Below are 6,486 nucleotides of genomic sequence, written 5' to 3'. Positions count from 1 at the left end.
GTTGAGTCTGGAAGGCAGGTGAGGGCTGGACTCTCTCCTCCCAAGATGTGAAGAACTGATCTTAAGGCGTTCATCAAGAAACCCAAGAACAATAGGAAGCCACCAAGGGCTTTCACCATTGAGCTGGCACACTATCTCAGAAACCTTACCCTAGCTTCATACAAGTATTTAAGTAGCTAACCACACCTTTCATGAAAAAGGAAGCAAGCAGCCCCCTTCCCACCTACTGAGAAGCAACTCGTCCCACTTCAACACACCAGAGAGACAACACAGGACTCTTGCTCCATATTTTGAAACCTCTTAACATCTCTATGCTTTTTAAGAAACCTTTTTTCATTCCGAGACCAAAAAGAAAGGGTGTAAAGTAGAGAACCAAATCTCGGCCAATGGAGGAGGACATCTATTTGCCCTTCAGGGCCTCGCCATGTTTCCTTCTTATTTGAAACCATAGCCCAGGCTTCCTGAAATAGACCTATCACTGCGATTTTCTCCAATCTCGTCACACCTTCCTGACCTCTTCCTTAGCCTGGTGTGCCTTGAACAGCCTCGAGATTCCCAGCATTCAACGAGCCCTGACAAAACAGGATCCCACAAAGCCCTCACGAGACTCACATGCCAGACATGGCAGAATACTGTCAGTCAGTGGAAACACTCTGTTTGGTTGGATGTGTGATTTATAAGATGCAGATAAAATAAGAATGGAATATCTGCTACGGCAAGATTTAACCCCAACAGTACCAACAGTCAACTATCATCGCTACCACAATACAGACTTGTCTCAAACCCAGCTTCCTAACGTAAATGTTCTTCTCATTAAAACAACCCAGATACAAATAAGATGCATTTAAAGTGGTTTGTTGTTTTTAAGATGAAAGCAATGACCAGATGGAGGTAACAGTGCACGCCTTTAATCCCAGCATCCGGGAGGCAGAGGCAGGCAGATGTCTGAGTCTGAGGTTGAACCTGAGTTCAGCCCCTAGAGCCCACTTTTAAAAAGCCAGGCAGCCAGTGAGACGGGATCCACTCACTCCTCCTGGGTGGGGTGGTCCATCTCTGAACAGAAGGGTAATGAGTGGAGGGAGTCTGTGATTGGGATGTACTATGAATCAAATAGCACATTCTTATAACCCCTATACCGGGGAGGCAGAAACAGGATAATGTCTGGGGCCCATCGTCCAACCAATCTATCTACTGCAGAAGCTCCAGACCAATGAGAAACCCCGTCTCAAAATACAAGGGGGACAGTTCCCCAGGAGCCAAACCCAAGGTTGTCCTCTGGCTTCCACATACATGCGAACACAAACCTGTACACATATACACATACATGCATCAAGAAACCCCACAAGTTACACAGATGGTCCTTGACTCTTACACACCCTGACTTGCATTGTGTGTCCAGGTGCTATACCTCAGCCAGTGGCCAGATGCACAGCTCTCTTAACATCTGCTCCTACGGATGGTGAGACTCACCACCTCCTCCCTGTGCACACTCCGCCTATTTATCCTCTCATTTCTCAGCACTCCCATCCTTCCCGGCTTCTGTGTGCAGTGGCTTCCCTGTGGCAACGAGCATCGTCACCATACTGTCAGCAGGACCTTATCACACAGAAGGAAAACGACGACGACGACAACAACAACAGACCAGAAAGTCTAAAATGAAGAATCACATGAGTTTGGATGGGTTGGTTGGTTAGTTGGTTGGTTGGTTGGTTGTTTGTTTGTTTGTTTGGTTGGTTGGTTGGTTGGTTGGTTGGTTGGTTGGTTGATTGGTTAGTTGGTTGGTTGGTTGGTTGGTTGGTTGGTTAGCTGGTTAGTTGGTTGGTTAGTTGGTTGGTTGGTTGGTTGTTTGGTTGATTGGTTAGTTGGTTGGTTGGTTGGTTAGTTGGTTGGTTGGTTGGTTGGTTGGTTAGCTGGTTAGTTGGTTGGTTAGTTGGTTGGTTGGTTGGTTCATTGCTTAGTTGGTTGGTTAGTTATTTGGTTGGTTGGCTGGCTGGCTGGCTAATTTTTCATTTGGGAACTTTGTCTTTGTTTTTATTTTCAGACAGGGCTTCAATAAATAGACTGAGTTGACCTCAAAAATGAGATCCTTCCGCCTTTAGCTTTGCAGTACCGGAATTACAAGCCTTCACCACCAGGGTCAGCTACAATTTAGTAAAGGATTCTAACTCTTTCCCTTACAAAAAGAAAAGGATCATATGTTTTTGTCTTTATACATGCTCCAGAAAATATATATTAGAGACAATATACTGGTGTTGCAAATAAGCAAGGACAGTCTTTACTGCAAAGAACAGAGTGTCATAGCCTGGGGGGCTGATAGAGTGTAAGGTACTTGCTATATAAGCATGATGACTGGAATTCAGATTTCTTGAAGCCATGTGAAACACTGGATGTAAAGGTACTTACCTATAATCCTGATGCTGGGAAGCAAAGACAGGCACATACTAAAGGCTCAGTGGTCAGAAGGTCTATCCAACCAGGGAGCACAAGTTTCAGTGAGAAACTCTTTCAAAATCTAAGGTGGACAACAACAAAGAAATAGACTTTGACCTTTAGCCTCTACATGTGTCACACTATTACTACATGCATATGTACGTACATACATACATACATACACACAGATAATCAGATGATAGATAAATGATTGATTGATTGATCGATTGAGAGAGAGAGAGACAGAGACAGAGAGAAACAGACAGAGACAGAGATGATTGAAAGATGCAGATAGATGGATAGACAAATAGATAAAACATATCTTCATATCTCAGGTATATAGATAGGTAGTACCTTAGGGTTTTACTGCTGTGAACAGACACCATGACAAAAGCATCTCTTATTAGGACAACATTTAATTGGGGCTGGCTTACAGGTTCAGAGGTTCAGTCCATTATCAAGGTGGGAGCATGGCAGCATCCAGGCAGGCATGGTGCAGGAGGAGCTGAGAGTTCTACATCTTCATCTGAAGGCTGCTAGTGGAAGACTGGCTTCCAGGTAGCTAGGATGAGGGTCTCAAGCCCACACCCAAAGTGACACACCTACTCCAACAGGGCCATACCTTCTAATAGTTCCACTCCCTGGGCTGAGCATATATACACCATCACAGGTAGGTAGGCAGATAGATAGATAGATAGATAGATAGATAGATAGATAGATAGATAGATAGATAGATAGATAGACAGACAGATAGATGATGGATAGATATGACAAGTAGTTAGACAGATGGATGGACAGATGAACAGACTGGCCAATGGATTAAACAAATTTGCATATGCCTTTTTTTTTTCAAAAATAACTGTCCTAATTTGCTTTTCTGTGGTTGTGATAAAACATAATGACTGAAAGCAACTTGAGGAGGAAGGGGTTTATTTCATCTGAGAATGCTCAGGTCACAGTCCATCACCAAGAGAGGTCAGGTTAGGAACTCAAGACAGGAAGGGAAGCAGAAGCCTCGGAGGAGTAATGATCACTGGCTTGTTCCCCTCGATTTGCTAAGCCTGCTTTCCTACATAACCCAGGACTACTTGTCTAGAAGTGGCATTGTGGCACTTCCCACAGTAGTCTGGGCCTTTCCACATCAACTATCAGTTGAGAAAGCCCCACAGACATGCCTACTGGCCAATGTACTTGCAGCGTTTTCTCAGTTGCAGTCTCACTTGCTAGACGGCCCTCGCTTATATCAAGTTGACACAAAAAATAGCCATCACAGAGCCAATAGATCCAAGAAGGGAGAGAGTAAATATATACAACAGGAAAAAACAAAACCTTAAGCAGAGTCACCGTTATCACCAATGAGAGCCATATAGGCACCGTGTGAACTTTCAGACATAACTCCCTGATAGACATATTACTTACATAATACTCAAACTGGGGTCCTTAAACAAAATCTAATTGTGAGATGGACAAGACAAAGCCCAGACCGATCAACGTTTAGTAAAGTAACTGGCCTGCACTCTTCAAATTTGTCAGTATAATAAAGGCAAAGAAAACCTGAGTTGTTAATAATGAATACTAATGAAAACATAACAGCACAATATGTATCCTGAACTTGTACTACCAGGGAAATAAGCCATACAGACTAACAATACTAAAACACACAGGGCAGAGCTCACATAGTAAGATGACACAGTGGGTAAAGCCACTTGCCATCAAGCCTCAAGACCCAAGTCCAACCCCTGAGATCCACGTGGGTCTACTCTTAAGTAGAGAACTTGTCCTCTGATAGCCACATGTGCTATGGTGCACATGCCTACACACACACACACACACACACACACACACACACACACACACACATGAATAAATAAATAAAACAATGTTAAAACACTCCTGACTCTCAATGTTGTTAACTTGCTTTACATAAAAATCTTATATCCAGGTTACATTTCCTGAGTTCGATCATTGTGATATGGATGTATGGGAGTCTCTTTGTTCTTGGGAAATTTACACTGAAATACTCAAAGGTAAAGTGGGCTGATCTGTGCCATCTTCTCTCAATTGGTTAAGGAAAAAAATAGACACTTGAAAATAACATACATATTTTTAAAGAGTAAAATATAAATATTTTACAAGGTAAAAAGCATAGAATCTAACCAACAGGACAGGAAATATTGCTTCTTTATGTAAACAGGATACTTTGAGTCAAGAAATAAAGGGTTTCGGGGTTGGGGATTTAGCTCAGTGGTAGAGCGCTTGCCTAGCAAACCCAAGGCCCTGGGTTCGGTCCTCAGCTCTGAAAAAAAGAAAAAAAAAGAAAAGAAAAAAAGAAAGAAAGAAAGGGTTTCAACCCACTATTTCGTTTCTTTAAGGTTGAAATTGGTTCATATTAAAAATAAAAGGCATTCAGCTGGAGAGACGATGAGTAGTTAAGAGTTCTTGTTGCTCTCAAAGAGAACCGGTGTTTGGCTTCCAGCACCTCCACAATGCTCACAACCATGTGTAACTCTAGTTACAATAGTTCTCATGACGACCCCTTCTGGCCTCTGCAGGCACTGCACACACGTGACACACAGACATACATGCAGGTGAAACATCCATACATATAAGAAAAAAGTAACAAATCTTGAAAAAATACCTAGACGCAAATGTGGTTAATTATGCATAAGATCTGTGAATAGAAGATAAACAGCAAAAGAAAGCAGAGAAAGCTAAAGAAGAGACACATTCACAGACTGAAAAACACAAAATTATTATTCCCAAAGGTTGACAGAATCAATGACACCTAAGTAAAACACCTTCGAGATTTTAACGGAAGCTAGAGCTTAGTTATAGAATAGAAGAAAGCACATGACCAAAAACAAATTGATACTATCTTGAATAAAAGAAAATGATTTACTCTACCAGACAATGAACTTATTTTAACAAAGTCAATTTAGGTAGTACAGCATTTGGAGCAAGGCCTAACACATAAATCAACGGAGCACAATAAGAAATGCAGAAACAGGGCTGGAAAGATGGCTCAGCGGTTAGGAGCACTGACTGCTCTTCCAGAGATCCTGAGTTCAAATCCCAGCAACCACATGGTGGCTCACAACCATCTGTAATGGGATCTGATGTCCTCTTCTGGTGTGTCTGAAGACAGCTACAGTGTACTTACAAATAAATAAATCTTTAAAAAAAAGAAAGAAAAAGAAATGCAGAAACAGAAATTCTAGCTAATAACAAGGACAGTGCTGGAGATCTAGAAGGAAGGACAATCTTCCAAAAAGTTGTACCTCCTACATCCTGTGACTCTAGAGCTGGGGCTCTTAAATTATTCCATGATAGTTTAGTTCCCGCTAAGTTCTGCAGTGTGGGTAGCTGGAAGAGACTGGAAGATGATGAGAAGAGTCTAAAAGATGCTGGTTTCCTGATTTTGCATATTCTGTAAGAATCTCTGAAGCAAATGCCCACGCTTTGATGGCATTTTTGCTTTCATCGTGTAATCGTTATCATCACAGTCCGTAGGCATTGTGGTCACTAGTTAGACAGTACCTAGCAGTAGGTGAGCGGGGAAAGCATATGAGGAACTGGAGAGATAGCTTAGCAGTTGAGAGCACTGGCTGCTCTTGCAGAGGACCCAGGTCTAATTCCCAGCACCCACATGGTAGGTAATAACCATCTATGACCCCAGTTCTAAGGGATCTGGTGCCTTCCTCTGTCCTCCATGGACACCAGGCATAGATGTGGCAAACAGACACACATGCAGGTGAGACATTCATACATAAAAAATAATTTACAAAAATAAAAAGAGTATGGGGGTTGGGGATTTAGCTCAGAGGTAGAGCGCTTGCCTAGGAAGCGCAAGGCCCTGGGTTTGGTCCCCAGCTCTGAAAAAAAGAACCAAAAAAAAAAAAAAAAGAGAGAGAGAGAGAGAGAGAGATCTCTGCTCCCAAACCCCGTGGGAGAGAGACCTCACCGCCTGGTCAGGTGGGCACTCCTGAGGCTGCAGAGCGGAGGAGACCACCAACACTGCCCACCCCTGCCCACATCCCTGGCCCAAGAGGCAACTGT

Source organism: Rattus norvegicus, chromosome 17 (genome assembly GCF_021556685.1).
Source record: "Rattus norvegicus strain SHRSP/BbbUtx chromosome 17, alternate assembly SHRSP_T2T, whole genome shotgun sequence".
In the NCBI taxonomy this organism is placed as follows: domain Eukaryota; kingdom Metazoa; phylum Chordata; class Mammalia; order Rodentia; family Muridae; genus Rattus; species Rattus norvegicus.
The sequence above is the reverse complement of the archived record's forward strand: the minus strand, read 5'-3'. Positions refer to the sequence as shown.